The sequence below is a fragment of the Sciurus vulgaris genome (genome assembly GCF_902686455.1).
Source record: "Sciurus vulgaris genome assembly, chromosome: 5".
In the NCBI taxonomy this organism is placed as follows: Eukaryota; Metazoa; Chordata; class Mammalia; order Rodentia; family Sciuridae; genus Sciurus; species Sciurus vulgaris.
In genome coordinates this window covers 58,028,502-58,050,468 of record NC_136465.1, presented here as the reverse complement: position 1 = coordinate 58,050,468, position 21,967 = coordinate 58,028,502, and the positions used below count along the sequence as shown (strand labels likewise).

The 21,967-nt window shown below is 36.0% G+C and overlaps 1 protein-coding gene across 8 annotated transcripts in view; it reads left to right on the top strand.

The window, feature by feature from the left end:
• UNC5D (unc-5 netrin receptor D) overlaps positions 1-21,967 on the top strand; it is a 533,325-nt gene that overhangs the window by 282,562 nt on the left and 228,796 nt on the right. The gene's annotated exons all lie outside the window — the stretch shown is intronic.

Here is a 21,967-nt window from a genome sequence, read left to right as displayed (position 1 = left end):
AGGTATATAGCCAACAGTCAGAATAATCAACAAAAAACAGATTTCAAAAATCCATGCATAATGGCAGTAACCTTTTAAACTGTCAGAATAAATATAAAACTGTTTTTTCCCTTGTTTCTTTGAACACTTTATGGATATCATAAGTAATAATAATATTGCTGCTGTCAGAAGCGTTTTTCTGAATCATAGATTTTAACATGCCATATCAGAATCCTTCAGTTGGTTCTGAGGAAGGGTAAACTCCTTGGGCTGGTGTTCATATTCCTGGATGCTGAGACCTGCATTTTGCTTTTCCACTCTTTATTTTCTGCTCCAAATCAGTCCATCTGAACTGTTGTCCCCTGCATACACCATGCAAATGACTTAATCTCCCACTTTGATTCTTGCCATTTCTCATACTGCTCATTCATTAAATTTTAATTTTGCTTATCCCTCATGACCTAACTCAGATTTTAATCCCTTGAAAATACCTACTATGAAACAGGCACCAGGAAGTAATACTTTACTTCTGAACTTGAACCATTTCATTGACATTGTTTATGGGTTCCTATCAGTGGCACACACATCTGGATTAAGACAGATTCTGCACTGAAGAGCATTTTGTTGTTGTTAATGTGCAAATAATAGCCATGCTTAAACTAAATTGCCCATTTTCTCCTGAAAATTTGGTCTGATTGCACCAAGTGTTTGTATTTCCACAGCTCATGACACTTGACTTGTCATTTGGTGGTGGTCCACCAGGAACAGAGTCATACCATTAACTTCAGCTTCAGCAGTCTGCTAGAATCCACAGTGTTGACCATGCATAATCTTCCCTACATTACATCATTACCCAATGAATGCCAAACAGCATTCACATTGGGGATATGCAATGAACAAGTTGATAGTAAATCCCTCAATTTCCACCCAGCTCTCTGCTGCCTCTCTCCAATGTTCCTGTCCTGACCTTCTCCTGGATCAGCCTCTGGGTTCTTTCTTCCCCTTCTGTCCCAGGACAAGTCCTGAAAATGTCTTCATTTCTTATTTTGTGCTTCTTAAGCATAGATGATCCTTCTTGAGTGAGAGGTATCATACAAGGGAATGAGCAATCCCAGGCAGAGCATGCTACATCTTGTTAATTTTATTGACGTGTTAATTTTACTTGAAAATATGCAACACTTTTTTGTTTTTTTTTTTTTTATTGTTTATATATGATAAAGCAGTGATGGAAATTTGTCTGAATATTAAGATGAAATAGATGACAGCAGACTCATGTCTTGTGTGTGGCTGTTCTCCTCCCTGGCACCTTTAAGAAATATATATTTATTCTTCTCTGCCAGCAGGCTTATTTTAGTACCAAAATTTAAAAACACTGATTTAAGACTGTGATGTTATCCCAACTTTTTGTAGTTGATAGATTTTGTTTCCTCTCTTTGCCTTCTGTTATGGTTTGTATCTGGAATGTCCCCAGAGTCTCATGTATTCAGAGTTGAAGCATTTGAGGTGTGATTAGATCTTCAGGGCTTTGAACCCATCAGTTAATCCATCAATGGCTGAATAAACTGGTTGGAGTTAGGACCTAGTAGGAGGAAGTAAGTCACTAAGGGTGTGCCTGAAAGGATTATCTTCTCTCTTAGCTCTTCCCAACTCTGCCCTGCCCCGGTCCTCTCTCTCTCTCTCTCTCTCTCTCTCTCTCTCTCTCTCTCTCTCTCTCTCTCTCTCTCTCTCTCTCTCTCTCTCACTGCTCCCTGGCTTTCTTGAGCTGAGCAGCTCCCTTTGCCATACCCTGCCACCATGATGTTCTGCCTCCCCTCAGTCCCAAAGAAAAGAAGCTAGCCAACCAGGGACTGAGACCTCTGCATGGTAAACTACAATAAATCTTTCCTACTTCTAAATCATCATGTACTTAGGTCAGAGCAACAAAAAGCTGACTAACATGCGTTCCTTTCTGAGATGTCCCCTTATTCCTCTTGTCTTCCAAACCAAATGTATCTCCACATCTTCAATAATGTTCCTTCCTGTAACTTTAATGATCAAGACAGCTAGAAGGCTGCATCTGTGGGCTCTTTGTTCACAGATTAAACCAAATACAGACTGAAAATACTCCCATAAGTTGTATCAGTACTAATTGTGTATAGACATTTTTTTCTTCATAATATAGCATGACAACTATACCAGAACAGTTACATTGTAATGTTTTTAAAGAGATGATTTAATATATGTGAGGATGCAGGCTATGTGCAAATACTCTACCATTTTATATAAGGGACTTGAGCATCTATGGGTTTTGATATTCTCAGGGGTCATAAAACCAATCCTAGAGACACCTCCTTGGAATCACTAGACTCTCATGGAATCTTATTCAAAGAATTTGGGAACCAGATACATGGGTAGAAAAAGGTTGAAAAAAGTACAGATCAATTTCCCTTGCTTATGGGATGACAGTTCTGAAATAATACAAATCTTAACATGGGTGGGGACAACTAAAAATAGGCAATATATTTGCTCTAGTTCCTTTTGCTTTTAAAGGGAAGGACAAAGGAATGGAAGTGGATACCTGATTAGAATGGCGTCATTTACTTGTTAGTGTGCAGACATGTGTTGTTCCAGAACTGCAAGAGATTTGAGAGGCCGCCATCCTCTTGATTTTGGTGTAAGGTTGTAGGACACAGCAGGCTTGCAGAACAGTTCAGCATGAGTACTGTTTTCAGAATTTCACAGAGCATAATGCAAAGTTCACATTTACCAGTGGTACATTTCTTTGATTTGTCCTGGAACATTTGAAATTCAGTAGGATTGTATTGGTAAGAATGGATATCTTAGTCTCTTTACACTGTTATAACAAAATGCTGTATACTAGGTGACTTATAAACTACAGAAATTTATTTCTTAAAATTCTATAGTCCTAAAAGTACAAGTTAAAAGTACCAGCAGATTTGGGTTCTGATGGATGACTGTTTTCTCGCTGTAACCTCCTTTTGAGGAAGGGGCAGGTCAGCTGTCTGGTGCCCCTTTCATAAGGGCTCTAATCTCACGCAGGAGTGCTTTCCAGTCATCACCTAATCAACTTCCAAAGGCTCCATCTCCTAATGCCATTGCCCTGGGGCTAGGATTTCAACCTAAGCACTTTAGGTAGACATAAACATTCAGTTCATTGCAATGGATTAATGAGAGAATTTGTTGTTTTATGATTTTTTTAATACAGAAAAAGAAAGCACATGTGTCCCCACCTTTCACCATGACTATTATTAATTCCTATGTAAGTATTAAGTAGCATTATTTTCCATATTGGTTTGACATATTTTCCACAAGAGACATAAGCATTGTAGATAATATTGAAGTGCCTTTTCTTCCAGACCTCTTTCCATCTTCCTTCTCTTTCTCATATTCCTAAAATAGCTCCTCTCAGAAATTAAATATCTTTCTATTTTATTTTCTATTTTAGCATATGTTTATATATTTGTGAGTAGTGTATATTACATTGCTTTATTACATGACTGATTTATAAACATTTACGGAAATGGTATAATATGCAATGTATCTCTCTGCAACTTTAATTTTTTCCATGCAACATAGATTGGGACTTGTTCAGTGATGGTACAAGATAATCAATGGTTCTTTCTCACTGCAGTATCAATAAATAAACTTCATTGATTTATTAGTTCTATTAGTTGAAACAGGCACATTGATTTTAATTTTTCTCCAGAAAATATCTAAAATGTAGTTATGCATGTTTTCTTTGACTCGTAGTCTAGTAGAAATTTCTACATGTCTTCAATTATTAAAAAGCATTGGAGAGAATTATTTAACAAATGTTGTTTGGTAGAAAGAGTCCTTTAAACCATGGACTCCTAATGAAGACATGGTCAAATGAATTCAATGTCTTTGATGTGAGTCACCTCTCAGCCTGTGATCAGGGCTAAATTTAACTCATCTTAGAAACTGTTTCTTTCCTTTGAAAAACTACCAGGGTAGTTGTCTACAAATCACTTTGGTTACATATATGTGTCTCATAACACTAGAGTTTGAAAATTTTGAACATTTGACCTAAAATCCATTACAAATATAGCTCCACAGAATAGCTCTTGCTCTCTCTTGAAGTACAGAAGATCAGCTGCTTACCTCTACTGTTAATCCCTTCTCATCTAATATGCTGATTTAAAGGTTTCTTCCTGTAGCCTCAGTGGTGAGAATAGTCTCCTCTTTAACCTTTCTTCTAGAGTTTATTTCATATGTATGTGTGTGTGTACATGAATGTATGTAAGTGTACATATATATGAATATATATGTACATATATGAATAAATGTGTATATATGTACATATATAATCAAGACTTTTCAGACTTATTCCTATCTTAGTTTTTAGACCTTAAACATATATTTATTTAAGATCTTATATTTTTAAATGTATGTAGTTATATATATGTGTATATTTAAAAACTTATATTGACTTTCCTTACAGATACTGACAGCATTACCTAACATTTTTTGAACAAGATTTTCTGTATTTATTTTTACACCCTATGAATATATCTTTTCCTTTATTCAGGAAATATGTACTGATTTGTGTCCTTTGGCTCAGCAGGCCTCATACATTTGTAACGTGCTCACATGTGCACAAACGTTATTACTAGGTAACTGGATTGTATCTAGCATGTGGCCCAGAAGTTTGGCTGCTGATACCTATTGATATGTTGTACAGAACCAGTTTTTGCTATCTATCTAAGCATTTTTTTAGTTGATCCTAAAGGGAGGGGTATGATTAAAGTATATCAGAGGACATATAAAGAATATTCATTGTAGGATTGTTTCCAATTTCAAAACAGAACAAAAAGTAAACAACCCAGAAGTCCATTGACAGACTATATGAATAAATCATGATATATTCACACAGTAAAACACGACTCTGAAAATGCATGAACTCCAGCCACAAGTGTTGGTAAGGATGAATTTTAAAAGCAATGTTGAATTCAAATAAACAATCAGAAGAATATGAATAGCCAATAAACATATGAATAGATGTTCAACATCATTAGCCATTAGGGAAATACAAATCAAAACTGTAATGATTTCATACACACTGGTATGGCTATAATAAAAAAGACAGGTAATAACAAGTGTTAGTGAATACATAGAGGAATCTGAACCCTCATATGTTGCTGGTGGGAATGTAAAATGGTGTTGCCACCCTGGAGGACTTTGGCTGTTCCTCAAAGTTAAGCACAGTTACTGTATGTCCCACCTTTACTCTTAGGTTACATATCCAAGAGTAATGGTGACACATTGTTCATGAAAAACATGTTCATGAAAAACATGTTCATGAATATTCACAGTAATATTATATGTAATAGTGGAAATGTCCCAAATGGCCATTAGCTGATGGATGGCTAACCACTAGCAAGTTCACACAATGGAATGTTCCATGACAATATCCTGCCATGTGGATGAACCTTGAAAATACTGTGCTAAGTGAAAGGAGCCAGATGATCACATTGTACGCAATTACATTACGTGAAAAGTCCAAAATAGGCAAATTCACAGAAACATAAAGTGGATTAATAGTTTCTAGGAGGTAGAGAAGAGAGAAACAACTCATACTGGGTTCAGGATTTCTTTTAGGGTAATGAAAAATGTTCTAAACTTAGATTGTGGTGATATTTGCACAATTCTATGAATATACTAAAATATAAAATGATATATACTAAAACCATTGATTTGTACAGTATAATTTGGTGAATTTCATGCATGTGAATTATCTATCAAAATGCAAAATTCAGAGGAATGCATGTGCACTGCTATAGCTTTTATAAGATTCAGAAGCAGTCAGAAGCAATCAGCTCAGAAGTGTGTTGTCTTAGGTTGTGTGTTCACATGGTAAACCCATAAACATAAAGGAGGGATGCTCTGAAAGTAGAAAAAAAATTCATCCTATATTGATATTTGCTCCCACTGAGATCGAGACAAGAATGGGGGTCTCATCATAGTATTTCAGATTTAAGGGTGCTGGGACTATCCTTTTTTCTTGGGTCAAGTGGTGTGTTTATTTCATGATATTGCTTCATTTCTAATGTTTACGATACATATATTGTTTTAATGAGTGGTTGCTATGAAAAGTCCTATATGCATCAAATACTTTATAATTACTGTTTGAATGCAGCCTTCTGTATCTTTTGGAGGAGATTGTGCATTTATATCAGCAGAATAGTTTGTGTTCCTACTAGTCATGTTCTCTCAGAGAGACCTGTAGGGAGAGACAAAGGGGATGTCATGAAGAGATGCCCCTTGCTTGGGCAGTGCCTTACTGAGTCTTTGGCTTTACCTGTACAATAGAATATGAAGAGAATACAATTTTATTGTCTAAAAATAAGGATTTTTTTCCTTATTTGAGACAAAAATTCCTTCTTTGAGACAAAACAGGTAGAGAAGAAATGGATAAGGGTCTCTTGAAAATCACCAAACTATATCATGTTGGAGAAAGCAAAAATTTTTTTTAATGACATTGAATTTCTGATACCCAACTTATATTATGTTTTCCTACAGTGCAAATGTCTCCCACTTGTAGGACTTTGAATTAAGTCAAATCTTCAGCAAAGTCCTTATATAATTAGTTGGGTCCTCTAATCTTGTTTTTAGAAAATCATGAAAAAGGACATGTTCCTGGACAGGTTGATCTACGACAGAAGAGAAATGGAACAAATAAAGGGATAATTTAAAAAGTAATAGGGAGAGGCAGAAGCTAAGAAAATGCTCAGCCTTCCAATCTTCAACTCTAAACTCCCTGTTGAGATTACTAGCTGTTTGCTCATCCCTATGACTTCCAGTCTCCAGGGTATCTGTGTTGGTAGAATTCCCTGGAAGCCCATTTGAATCCTAAAAGGTAATTTGGCCCTGGGTTGCATTATTATCCTATCTCAGGCATCCCTGTTGACTTCTTTTCTGTTTCTATATGCCCATTTTTTAAAATTATAAAAGTTACATGGTATTTTAAGCAACTACTCTAAGGGTGTTATTCGATCATCTAAATTGGATCTCATCAGCATCTTAATGAACAAACTCTCTTTATCCTAGCCTTAATCAAAATGTTTTTTTTTTTTAAATTAGAGCACTGATCAGCTATCAGACTCTGTGTTTCCCTCAGATATTAAACTTAAGATCCTTTGAGAAATAGTCCACATGATTGATTGTACATCCAAAATCTTAGATGTCATGACATTGTGCTTCCCCACACTGTTCCCAACTCCCCCCATTCATCCTACTATCTTCATATAACATCTACTAATTCAAAAAGTAACATTTACAAATGTTTAGTTTGCTCTGAGAGCGTTTTTGAAGTAAATTCTATAACAATGCATTAGAAAACTGGTGTTGTACTTGGATGCCCAAAGTCTGATTTTAGAAACCACTTCTCTAATCAGTTGTGTGCCCACTTGGCGGTAATCTGATCCAAACTCAATTCTCCCAGTCTTTGATGAGCTCTCATGTGGAGCCAAATCTAAATTCCCTCAAAGATAGATGTTTCCCTTGCCCTTTTTTTTGATCAGTGGCACCCTCGCAGAACTCCAAGAGCTTGTGAAGATGATTACAATGAGCTTGTGATTTCAACCAGTTCCTGAAATGCCTTGGGATATTTTTACCTTGTGAGCTGTTTATGCAGAGAAGTTTCATCTAGAATGAAAGAAATCTTTTGAGGCAACTTTGGGTTTAAATTTTTCACTTGAATCTTGGATTTATATGGTAGAAAGTACTCTGTTAGAAGATGCTTTTCTAATTGTCCAACTTCAACTCTGCTATTAACTACCTGAGCAAAGGAACACAAGTTACTTAGACTCTAGGATTAGTACTTTTCTTAAATTGGTTGGTCTCAGCAGTTAATATGCAGTTTCCAGAAATTAGATCAAAATGCTCAGATCTCTTCTGCTTCTTCCATTACAGACACACCCAGATGTCCATCTAAAGTCTTTTCCTTTTGCATTTTTGTTTAACACAGCAAAATACTGGCTTATATCCTTGCTCTGAATATTTGCTTGGATAATCCTGATGAGCAACATTTACTAACTCATGATTATTTTTGATATCTACCAACTTAATTAAATGTAGTAAGTAAATCTACACAATTATTTCTTCCTTCAGCTGCTTTTATGAGTTTAGAGCTAATTTTAGAAATTGCAATGGTACTGTTGTGTTGGTTTACTAGAACATTAATTTACAATCAAAAAATGTAGGCATGGAAGGACATTGTTGTATAAGTAGATAATTTTCAAGAAATGAAAGATTTGATTATTTTCTAGGAGGTCACATGAATAAAATGCAACCACAGTTTCAGAGCAACTTAAAATTCCTTTTGGAACTTCTGAAATTAGGAATGTATTCTTTCAATTCTAACTTTTTTTTTTTTTTTAAATTGGGCAGGAAAGCAATGTGGTACTTCAAAGGTGTTTAGTTAGAACAAAATCCAGTTCAGCTATTTAAAAAGAATATCTTCTTTCCTCTCCCTCTCCTGGAGTGTTCATAAAGAGTCTACCAATATGGTCTGTTATTTTGTGGATTTCCAAAATATAACTGGCATAATTATCTTCATATTTGGCTCATTAAGCATTACATGCTCCTGTGAGTCACCACGGCGTGACAATGGCCCAGCCATGGAACAGCTCCCTGAGAAACAGGAAAAAGCACCAATCTGTCTTCGTACTTCTGTGGTTAAATCTATCGTTGTCAGTTGAGAAACTGCTTTGATGTATAATTAATCTAACTGAAATCTGGTGTGTTCCACTATCTACTAGAAAACTAGTAATCTGCATTTGTGACAGGCCCAGACCTTCAACCAAACCCAGGGTCCATATTTATCTTGAAGGTTTGTGTTGTTCCTTGCAGTCAGAGGGAGAGCCACACATTCTTCAGAAAGTGGCTTCCCGAGTCTTCGGACACTTCAGTTATAATAAGAGCAGAAACTACCTCATCTATCTTGCCTGGTTCCCTTACACAGACACTGGCTCAGAAACGCTTAGCACCTTGGAAGCCAAGTAGATTCCTAAATGAGTGAATGATTCTGCCAGAGCTGTGGTTGTTTATAATTGTTTTATCTGGGATTAGTATGAGGTGAAGGACTACATTCTTAGGGTAAAGTGGAAGATGAGTGAGTTAGTTTTGTTTTTCTATTTTTTACAATGTTGACATTCTCATCTCTACAGAATTAAGTCCAAGAATTTTAAGGATTGAGATATGATAGATTCATTTTTTCCCCATACGGGAAAAAAAATGCAAAACAAAATTCTGATTTTTCCATTTAGGAAAGGAGAATTAACCAGGAGGAAGAAATGCTTATCTCATTTATATTGGTTTCCTCTGAATATTCAGATACCCTTCCCCCCTACACACACAAAAAGGTATGTGAATACCAGTTTCCTCTGGTAAATGGGATGCTGATACATCTGAGCCTAGATTGGCCTCTGACTCGCAGGCACAGTGTCTCTCTCTCTCTGGCCCTATCTGTGAATCAGTGTGTATGTGACTATTTGAGGCCTTTACTTCTGTTTTCATCACATTTTACAATGGAGTTCACTCTGTAGTAGATTGTCACCTAGAAAAAGGATTTTTTTTTAAAGAAATTAGAGACGTTTATAAGTTGCATTGTCATACATTGAATAGTAAAAATTGTCCCCTACCTCTTTTGTTACATGTGTCGGTGTTCCCCAATTGATCTTTTTAGGATCTTTCCTTATTCCTTTACCTTGAGTACCTCCACAGCTCTTCCTTGTCTTGCCAGTGGATGTATAGCAGATGAAGAATCCCTTGTATATTGCAATCCTTGTACTCTAGAGTTTCTGAACTTCTCTTTGTTCCTGCTGCTATGCACAATTTCTGTAGACTGGGTGACTTACCAGAAAGTTATCATTCCCTCTTCTGGAATTTGGGAAATACAAGATCAAGGTGTCAGAAGATTGGGTCTTCTGAGTCCCTTTTCCTGGATTGCAGTGGCCATCTTCTCCTTGAATCCTCACATGGTAGAGCAAAGGGAGATAGGAAGTTCTCCTGACTTTTTCAATAAGGACACTAATCACATTCATGAAATTTCCACCCTTATGACCTGATTACCTTCCAAACCTCCACTTCTTAACATCTCATTGGGCATTAGGCTTCCAACATATCTGTATTTTGGGAGGATACACTTAGTTTATATTAATGATCAATCATGGTTACTGTGACTTCTGGAAACAGTGAGTTGTTGTTATACTTTACATATATTATCATGCATCCAATGGAAAAAATATTCTAAGTCTCATTTGCCTTTGCAGTTTTCCATTCCAGAAATTGTGTTATCAGGATAAAATGGAAATATGTCTTATAGCTAGGATTTTTTTCCAATGAGAAATGTATCATATCTTTGTTGGCTTTCTCTCATGCTGTTGTGCACATGTTTATACATGCTGTTAACTTTAAACATTGTCTAAACACTGATTTGTTAAGTCTTGACATTATATTGTCTTCATATATAGGCACCAAGTGTGCTTTATTCCTAATTTGTCATTATGATATATATTCTATCCCTAATGTGAAGACAACAATGAGCTCCTTCATTGGTCTTCAGTTGAAGAGACCAATGACCGGTGACTCTATATTAACTTAAAAATCATTACAAATATATGCTTTCACATTCACATAAAACCATACTTGAAATATATCCAGTCCCATGTTTAAGATACCAGAAAAGTCTGTCTTGAAATTTTGCAATGTCTTTGTTTCTCTAATCTAATGTTTGGGATAGTCACAGAAACTATATTTCACCAGAAGAGCACTGGAGTCAAAATTATTTTAATCAATATTTGGGCCACCAGAAAAAACAATTCTGAGAGACAAGGAGAAATAATTCATAGTGTAATGACACTAGCATCTCTTATTTTCTCTCCTATTCTATCCCTACTTGCCTACCATGAAAACTTTAGTACTCCCTGGACTCCCCACATATTTACTCTGCAAGTCACCTCTAAGATGTTAGGGAATATTTCATTCTCCTAGGGCACATTGACCCATTGGACTGATGGTTTAATATCCTCCTCCAAAGTACCAACTAGTGTTGGTTTTTTTTCTTTTAATTTCTAAAACTGTTCAGTAGTAATACAGGTCATTACCAATCTCCTGACCTAGACCCTATGTGCCACCAAAATTAAGTGCTTGCTATAACCCATAGATTCATGCAAGCTACCCACCTGTTGATGACAAATAGCAAACTGTAATGACCTAGCCATATGCACATGATTGTCTGATTCACATTTATTTGTAAGTGGAGGTTGGGTGCTGAGATGGCTAAATAATTAAATCACATAATAGAGTTAAGCTTACTCTATGGGAGTGATCATTCCCCTCCCATTGTTCTTGCCAACAATGTGCAGATCAGGATTCACCCCTGTGCAATTAAACTACTCAAGTATGCTTTTTTGTTGTTGTTCTTTTTTCTTTCTTTTTTTAGTTCTCTGTGCTTTTTTTTTTAAAGTGCTCTTTTTTTAGTGTCACTTTTCAAGGTATAGCATCAGGTCCTTAAATGATATACATGAAGCTCTTTACCGAACCCAATGTAGCAAAGGCCGGTAGAACACCTGGGTCCCAAAATTGGTCACTGGAATATTAGCTAAGATATTTCTTTGTAAGGAAAGAGTTATGTAAAACGGTCAGGCATTCCCTGAGTAGAATGGGCTCTTATTCTGCAGTTTCTCTTTCACAAAACCCCCAATAATCAACAGGATATAATTCTACCTCTCTATTTCATCCTTCACCTCCGTGCATGTCTTAACTTACCTGTAATAATTAACAGTAATGCCTTTTATAGGTCCAGTGCCTGTTGTATGGCATTTACTATCATAGTTCATTTGCAGCTGCCTGCTGGAAGGTACACAATAGCCTTGTACTCCTATATTATTATCTCTTCATCTGAAAGGAGGCTAAGGTTGATTAGATATCTTCCTATGATTTCATAGCCAATTAGCAAGAGAATATGGATTTGAATCTGGGTCCATCTGACTCCGAAGTCCATATTTGTTCCCTTTTTATCAAGACTGCCTCTTGATAAAAAGATCTCAGGTGGAACAATATTTTGTGCTTCCAATACTGCTTGGTATAAATCTGTTTCTGACAGTGTGTAGCATCTTCTCTAAGGAGGATAAAGAAATTAAGTCCCCCTCTATTGTACAGGTTCCACATCCCAATCAGATAACTGTCAAATCAAATCAGGACACAGCTTCAATTGCTGGACACCAGTGCCATGTGGTGTATCATCAGTCTTTACTAAATACCACATCCCAGCAGGCTCAACTAAATCTGTGTATTAGGAAAAATAACAAAGGAATTAAGGGATTTCATATAGGCATCAAAACTTCATCCATATATCAACATTTTATGTGATTTTCAGAGGAAGGATTTTGTTGTGCAAAGAAGGTCATCTCATTAAGAAATGCAAGACAAATCCTGTTCCTTTTGCCTTTCTTTATGAATTTTCCATGTAAAATATTGATTTAAAAAAGCAGATGTATATATTCTTCCCTGCATAAAACCATCTTTTGTCTGGAGCTATCCATTCTGTTCAAAATTCTGTGGCATTTGGAATAGTGAAACTGATCTCTTGATTACTGCAACTGAATTAATGAATTGGAAGAAATAATAAGTCAAGTGAAACTGCTATTATTTAAGCCCTTGACTAAAATAATGGAATCTATACATTTCAGTTGATTTACTTCTTTTTATATATGATAGAGCTTCATTCTCCTTAAAACTGTGTCAACATAACATTTAGATGAAGAACTGTGATTCAGCAATGGAAATGAAGGTAAATGAAAATAATTGATACATATTTTAATATTTAATGTTGCTAGTACTCAAGAAGTATCTATTAAACAATTAATAATTCTTTAATGCACCAATTAAAACATATCCCAAAAAGATTATGTTTAAAGCTAGTGAGGATAACGAAAACTGGTCATTCCCTATCATGCTAGTGCCTATGTGAATTTACATACTCCTTTTGGAAATAAATTTAGCAGTGTGTCCTTTGCTCTCAGTATATCTTATTGCCAAGATCATGGTCACAAAGTTTCAACACAGTTTCATTTATTTATTTATTTATTTATTATTTTTAAAGTTTATTCAAGGAACTTGCATTGAGTCTCAGAGCTGTTTAGCCACTGGGGATATAAATAATGAACAAGATTCTCATATCTGATGCTTTTGTGGAACCTACAGTCTAGAAGAAGGTGCATTGATATACATTAATAATTAAATAGTAGTACAAAGTATTATGGAAGGGCAAAGAGGAATGTAACCAACAAGGAATTTTTGAAGTTCAGGTAGGGCTTCACATAAAAACAGCAGGTTAGCTGAAACTTAAAGATGTGAATGGGCTCTAAGCAAAAGGGGGAAATTTATCTTATGGGTAAAAGGAAAAGCATGGGTGCAGTCTGAAGGTAAAGAATGCTGAGAGCCCTGAAAGCTTTAAGAGATAGTCCCTAAAGCTACCAGCTAGTGAAGTGATTAGCCGTGAAGCTAGAGATATAAGCAGGAACCTGTTCATAGAAGGCATGGTCAGTCTTCTTAAAAAAATGGGGAAGTTATCAGAAGGATAAAAGCATTTTAAGCAGAGGACAATTTTGAATTGCATTTTGGAAAATTCATTGTAAATTGCAGCATATACAAGGAGTCAAAGGGAGACAAGCAAAAATTATAGCTGAAGACAGGAACAGTGGTAGTATTGGAGAAGAATGAGGATGACCGAGAGAGGCATAGAAGTGTGTTAGTCAGTCTTCCATTGCTGTTATGGGGATACCTGAAAAGAACAACTTAGAGAAGAAAAAGTACATTTGGAGCTCACAGTTTTAGAGGTCTTAGTCCATGGTCAGTGGGCTCCATAGTTCTAGGAGTGAGTGAGGCAGAACATCATGGTAGAAGGACATGGTCAAGGAAAGCTTCTAAACTCACGGCAAGCAGGAAACAGAGTGAGCAGTGAGGAGCAAGGGAAAAAGTATAGTCCCCAAGGGCAGCAATCTGCTTCCTCCAGACATGCCCCATCTGCCTATAGTCAGCAATTTGCTCAAATTTAATACATCAATGGATTAATCTACTGAGTAGGTTACAGTGTTCACAATTTTATTTCACCTCTGAACGTTCCTGCATTGCCTGACACATGAGTTTTTGAGGGGATAACCCATATAAAAATCATAACAATAGGAATAAAAATGAAGAGCAGACGTAGAGTTTGAAAGAATATTTAGGAGATAATCAATATGATTTAATTAAAAAATTGAATGTAGGGGTTGAATGGGGGGAGGAGTAGATGATACCCAGGTTCTAGAATCATTCTTAGGCCAAAGTCGTACCTAGGCCAAAGCATGAGTATGAGAGGCTAGGCAGTAAGTTCTTCAGGCATGTTGTTTGAGGATATTCGGGATGTTTTCATGAATATGCCAGGAGACAATTTTAATGTGTGGATTTGAAGCTCTGGAGAGATAACTGAAAATTTTATAAATTTGCATATAATCAAAGTATAGATGATAAATGGAGAATTTTATCAATGAAAGCTGAAATTTGGGTATAACTAATTTTTAAATAGTAAGGAGCTAATGAAATCGTCACTGACATAGCTACTCTTAGATAACCATTTAATATTAGTTTTATGAGATGTTAATAATTCCATGACAAACTAAGAACAGATGCCAAATATATGTGTACCCAGGGTACACAGGTCAAAATATTAAGACTACATATGAAAAAGATACTGGAATGCAATATATCAAATTGTTAGTAGTACTGTTTTTTGGGAATTTGGAGACAATGGGTAACAATTTTTAACACATTTTTATTTTTGTATAATTTAGTTTCTTATAAGTCATAATGTTAAATACTTAAATAGATCATAAAATGTTAATGAGTATATTTTTAGTTTTACTTGATTTTCATTAAAATGTTTACAAGTTCCAAGTCCATCATAAAAGGTAATTTAACAAGATTGTGTTCCAGGTAAAATTTCTCAATAACAGAAAATTTAGTTTTAAATTTAATATCTTGTGTCTCATCAAAACAAAGCAACATTGTGGAATGTAAAAAACACTGTTAAAAATGTCAGTACAAAGGTTTTTACCCTGAATCTGCACCTCCTAACTCTTTCCCAAATGTCATAGCTCAGAGGGCCTGGAGAACTTTGAAAACAAGAGAGTTCCAGATTTTATCTCAGGTGACTTCCCACTCTGTTTTTGCCTGTGTCCATGTCACATACAAAAAATTCTTTCTAACCCTGTTCCAGTCAATTCAGCCTGTATTTAAATTTTGAGAAACGGTCAATCTCAGTTTTTAAAATGTGACCTGACATCTGATAGAAGAGTATTTATTTTAAGGGGAATTTTATGTTTGCTTTTTATATTTCTGTTTTCCCCTTTTGTTTCTTTTTTTTTGTCATAAAATGATTGAAAGCCCCTGCTGTATTAGTGTGCAGAACATAAAACACAAAGCTCTTCCCGAAAGGTAATTTTCCAAGAATGAAAAATAAGAGAATGGTGTTTGATTGTTTGGTTTTCTGTCATTCAGTGTTGCATTAAAACAACCATTTTTTCATAACTATGAATGGCCTTGCTCTTGAAAACTGTCAGTTACAAATGAAAAGCGATAACACTTTGAAAGCAAAGCCTTTCCCAATTCCCAGACGGTTTTCAGATGAACTTGAACACTAGTCACTTGTACCCATTGACACACAAATGTATCCATTGTTGGGGGAGAGATTGGACAATTTATAAACTTCATCCCATACACTCTTATCAGCAACATATGCTCTTATTTTTCCATTTTAAAATGAATAAATTTTATAAATCTTTGATTTAATTACCTTTTTTTTTTCTTTTCTGTAGGGTATATTTGTTGTTTGCTTCTTTCCTCATTCACAGATTTTTAAGACTTCACTGTTAGCATTTTTCTGTGTTCTGTAACTATTTTTAGTTTGTGAGCTCTAAGGAAAGTTAACTATGTCTTAGTCATGTTTCCATACCCAATACCTAGAATACTATCTAATCTTAGTAACCACATACATATATCTGTTAAGAATACATATTATAGCTCTGTGCAGTGGCACACTCCTGTAATCCCAGTGACCCAGGAGGCTGAAGCAGAAGGATCAATTATATATTTAATTGAATATTTTAAATTAAATTGTGATAATTTGGGGAATAATAATAAGCTCTTGTAAGCTATACTGAATTTTGGAGTTCTTTGTTTCAAGAATTTATAATGACCCTTACAGTTTCTTTGAATGTACTGTAAGCATTGCTTACATCTTTCATCATGTAGAATTTAAGATCTGCTCAATGAAATAATGTCCTTGGCTGACAATATATAAAATCAGCACAGGTGAGGGGAACTATGAAAATCTGGTGATACAAAATATTTCCACAAAATATTTCCATCTTTATTAAGAGGTTGGAAAGAAGGCAAATTAGTTTCCTGATCAAAAAATAAAACTTAAAAAAGAACATTTATTGGGGCCTAAGGAGTCTGTTTCATAAATTGTATTAACTAGTTGTTATGTAAACTTCTGGCTGTTGTTCTGCATTAATGGGTACATTGCATCCCGTATCTAATTAGGTAACCATATGGAGACAAGTCACATTTACATAAACAAAATCAAAAACCCAGACCTATTGTGTTGTCTTTTAGATTATGTAACTTGTTTTCTTTGGTATGGCTTTCTCTTCTGACTTACATATTGCTATGGATCAGCTATGCTCACAGATCATGAATGGAATTTAAAGAGCTATTTATAAGGTACCTTACTTCATTTAAATATCAGAGAGAGGGGCCCTGGGATATTATGAAATCTCCTAAGTGTAATTACTACTTGCCTAAGAAAGCCAATAGCTTTGGGATCCGGCCAACAGGAAATTCAGTGTGTTTCCATCGCCCTGCTTTGCAGGGTAGCCATGTGCCTGGTATGTGGTGTAACAATTTGCTATATGTGTACTAGTTAAGTGCTTTGCTGCTTGTTTTCAGAATTCTTAACCTAAAAGAATTTTACTAACATCCCTATAGGTAGCAAAGAAGATTAAAAAAAAATGTTGTAAACAGCAGTTCATATCACAGGGACTGAGAAGAATATGATAATAGTAAGCACAAAATCAAAATATAAGTCTTAGGAAAGGAAGCTTGGGAATTGAAATCATAGGGATCAAAATTATAAGTCTCTTTTCTATTTATGCTATAGTTTATGATGAAAGTGGTGGTAGTGGTAGCACATGATATTTATGTAGCATTTAATCATTTGCTACATTTCTTAGATATATTATCTCATTTTAACATCACAAAATACTAGCAGATTTTAGTCATCTGTCTTTATAGGTAAGGAAAACAGGCCCTCAAGGTAAGGTGCCAAATGTAAGGTCACAGTGAACCAGACTTTGTCTGGAGATTTGATTCTAAAGTTCTTCTGTGTCACGAGATTGAGGGTTTGCATTATTTTGTGGTTGCTGGTCACACTTTGAAACAAATACCATTATAGTGAAAATACAAACAATCTCTGGAGAGAGGAGATAGAGAAAAAAAAGTGCATTCAAATGTTGTGTCCTCTCAAGAAAAAGATACAAGTTTAACTTAGAACTACTCAAAATCTTTTGAAGCTCAACTTTACTCTTCATATCAGCCCATGGGTAGTATTCCAGGTTTTGGTAAATCCCAATTTGTGGTGACTATGACACACAATGTGCCCATTTCCATTACTTATTTAATATACCAAGTTGTCAATATCAAGTTTTTTGTGGTTAAAAGGGAAGGAATGATAATGCTTCTGTCCCTATCCCCCCCCCCTTTTTTTTTCGCTGAGGTTCACTATCTTCTGTTATAGTCCCTGTGTTTTAGTTGAAGGTGTGGTTGCTCAATATTCCTGCTTAAAAAGGAATATAGGTTTCCAAATGATACCTTGAAAAATCCTCTTTTCAAATAGCAACTCTTCTTTGACTTCTTCCATTTTTATTTTTGATTAAATTCAGGACATTAAGCATGCCAGGCAAGTATTCTACCACTGATCTACACTCCATTCCCTGCATTTATTTCTAACTTTGGTGAGGATGCCTCGTAAGTTGAATAGAGTTGTTTGAGTATTTGCTGTTCTTTTGAAAATATTTAATTTTCAAAAGCTTCTCTGGGATGTGTCCATAACAACCACTCTGTCCTGTCCTCACAGGCCAGCTGACAGAGTAACTGAATGATCTTTAAGACAAATGTCATATTTAATGGAAATGGTGAGATGCCATGCAGATAATGTGTCCTTTTATTTCATTTTCTTTTGATTTTATGAACTGCAAGCAGACACTCACTAAATCACAGTAGCAGGCTTGCAGTTTCTGTCTTCTGAATGAAAATGGAATTGTGAGCTGGTTAGTCAGATACTTGTGTTCAAATTCTGAGTCCACCCTCTACTAGACTAGACATACAATCCAAGTATTTCCTCAAATGCAAAATGGGATGTTTCAGTACTGGCCCGGGAGCATCACCATTACGCTTAAATGATTGAATCTAGGTAGAGGTCTATTGCATGACCTGTACCAAGCAGTAAGTGGAAGTTCTTATTTGTACTTACTGCTGGCAGAGTGTTCACATTCCTTAACTTACCAAAACCCTTTCCTTAAATGCTGTTGGCATTGGGATGAAACTTAGAGATCTGGCTTTCTTTAAGGAGAAAGATTCATCTGCATCCATGAGGAATGGTTCTTGCCACAAATTGCAGAAAAATCTGACAATCAGTCATTTTAAGTAAATAGGGATTTGTTAAAAACCATCTACTACCATGTGGGATGGGTGTCTCCTGGTGTTGGTTCTGGTTCTCAGCCGTGTCACTGTGGGACTTCCAACAGTGAGGGACTGGACAGTTCCATCTGCACTTTTCTTCATGACCTTTCCCAGTTAAGGAACACAGGGACAGTACCACCCACACCTTTAATCAGGGAAATAAGAGCTTTTGTGCAAGTGTCTGTTTTATGACTCAGTGGCTAGATGACTGACACTTTACCATGCCCACCCCCAAGGATGTCACCTGAGTCCTGTGACTTTTCCAGAATCTCCTGTAGAAGTGATGTGGAAGAAGGGGGTTGGGTAGCCTTTGTCACTAGCATTTGTCACATGAGATCTTAAAACTGTTCTCTGAGTTATAAAGTAATTGTAAATGTATTGAGATTACAATTTACCTGGAGGCAGAAAAGCATTCTTGCAGTCTCCCATAAAAGTATTTATTCAAGTAAATGACCTTTCCCCGCTTCAACTCCCTTCTGATCGACAGAAATCTGTCAGCAACTTCAAGCCTCTAAAATAGGTGCCCATGGCGGCTCCTATTCCTCTGTTTTCTTCCCTTCCCTTTCCTTGAAGAATTTCCTAAGAATTTCCTGAAGAATTCAGTTCCAAACCACTAGGTAGAGCTGAGCATGATGGGCATGGATGGTGAGAGGGAGAAGGTGTCCTGGCCCTGTGGGTCAGGAAGGAGTATTCTGAAGAGGCAGCCTGCTGGGGAATCCAGCCTCCTGGCTGTGAGGAATCCAACCTCAGGCTGGGTGTTGCTGTCCCAGGATTAGAGCTTGACCCCATGGGTGAGTGGGGAGAAGGGGCATTTCCTGGGCAGACAGCATTAGATAAATGTCACTCCGAACACTTCACTATGAAAGCAAAAAACAGAGAAAATATCTCATGGGCCTTTTCCACTTATCTCCTTTATTTGTTGGAAGGATGCAGTTAAAAGATAATATGTATAAAAATATACATATAATCTCTCACCTTCTCCCTGCAATTCTAATAAATCATTTTCCTTTGTTTCTTGTTTTCATGGATCCTAGCCTTTTATGTATGCATGGTTTTGACATTGCTTCAATAATAATTAAGATAAAATGTTCCATTCTACTTTTTTCTTTCTCTCCTCTGAACATTAAGATTGATTGACTCTTAAGGAAGGTCCTTGGGCAGCCAGGACACTTACCCTCAGACTTTTTCATTCATCTCTCCTGCATACTTTATCTAAAAGGCATTAATAAAATGGCAAGAGGGTAAACTAATTGCTTTTAGATCTGTTTTGTGATTTGGATAGTTAAAACTTGATTTATTGTGTAATCTACTGCCTATGATTTTTTGCCATTTTATTTATAATGGATAAATGTGCTCTTGTTATTAACTTAGAGCTTATGACTCCTTTCTCACCCCCTCCCTTTTCAGATAGTTACTTCAGACACATTCATATGCATTCCTACCTGTTAAGCAAAAATGCATCTATCAAAATGTATGTCTGCTCACTCAGGCTACCTCTCTAGGTTTGGGTATACTGTGTAAGCTTTATCAGGTGACCCTTTAATGCAATAATGAATTACTTTGGTCATAGCTCAAGCCCCAGGTGGGTGTGTGAGCTTTTGATGCCCACATAAAATTTTTTAATACCTTTGTCATTTCCTCTAATGCATGGGTTTACAGATTCTGTAGGGACTTGGTATTTATTGAAGATGGAAACTGGTATGAGCATCAGTAATTAAATAAACTAATAAACATTTTACAAAGTCCATTGTAAATAAATTTAATGTATTAAAACACCCCCCTTGTAACTCTATGATAAAATTGCTCTTACTCCTGGTGACATATATACATTTTATTTTCTGAGTGACTTTATTGTAATTTTATGAAATAAACTCTTTGTCCTTACCTTTTAGTGTACTTGCTTCATGATATTTTTTGATGCTTTCAATTGCTTACACATGAGTTAGTTTTTCCATTGCAAATGGAAGGCTTATAGTCCCTTAAGCTCTTTGTTATTTGAGGCTGTTTTTTTCCCCTTAACATGTATTTAATGGGGAGAAAATCTTGTTTGGGAGAATCAAGGTATTATTATGTTTAATTCATTGCAGTGGCAAATCCTGCTTGTGTGTTTCCTATGGTAAGGAGACTTTTCAAACTCAGTGTCTTTTATTTTCTTCATTATATAAAATACATGTTAAAGTCCATGCTTCCTACTCAACCTTTGTTTTTTAGTATTTGGAAATTCTTCCTCAATGTTCTTAAAGCAGAATAATACCCCTAAAATTAGTGAATTACATTTACCTTTGACAGTGCTTACTGATTTGAGTTGTTGATTTAAGTATGAATAGTAAACTCTGTTCTAATGTCATTGATGGCATACAGAAAGCCAAGCTGGGACACAGGCTCTGTCCTGGGAGTTGGATCTGATGATTAGGATTGTTCTTCCAGTAGTTCACCAGGTGACTTTCCTCAGTTTAGGTTTGAACATTGATTTGGTCTAAAGACCTTTCCATAGCTTAGTTGATCTTGGTATTAAGATTTTGCTTTCTTTGTTCTTTTAGTGGGATGCCTTTGGAAGTCACAGAATACTTGTCCTGGCGGTCTCCTCGATGCTCAGCACTCACACAACCTCTATCCCTGATCCTGTGGTGTTTCCAGGGACTTTAGTCTTTGCTAAATGTAGAGAAGAGGCAGGAAGCAAAATCTTGGCTCTGACATTTTCCTTTTAATAATGCTTTGTTGATTCCCTGAGGTTAGGGAGACCTCTATCTGTGCCTTCCCTTTGAACAGATATCATCATAGCTGCTAACTACAACTATTTTAGTAGTGTGTTTTAGTTCTCAGCCTTGGTTAGTGCAATCCATAGTGTGTGATGTTGACATGCTGGGGGCAGAGAGTGGGCTAAAAGCAAAGAGAATGAACTCACATTCATTTTGAAGAGGCAGTAAGTTAGTGAGTTATCCAAATAGGATGCCAGATAATTCAGTTTCATAGTTTTGTTTTGTTTTTAAGGAGACAGTTTTGAATTTGAGGAGCTATCTTCTAATTGAGTACCCTCCACCATCATTACCATCGTTCACTCAAATGTGGGAGAACAATATCAACTCTCCTCATTTTTTCAAGGTTTTGAGACAGTTTGCTATCGTCATTGACTCTTCTGAGATGATGACTTACCAACGTGAATTTGAGGTTAAACCAAACCCAC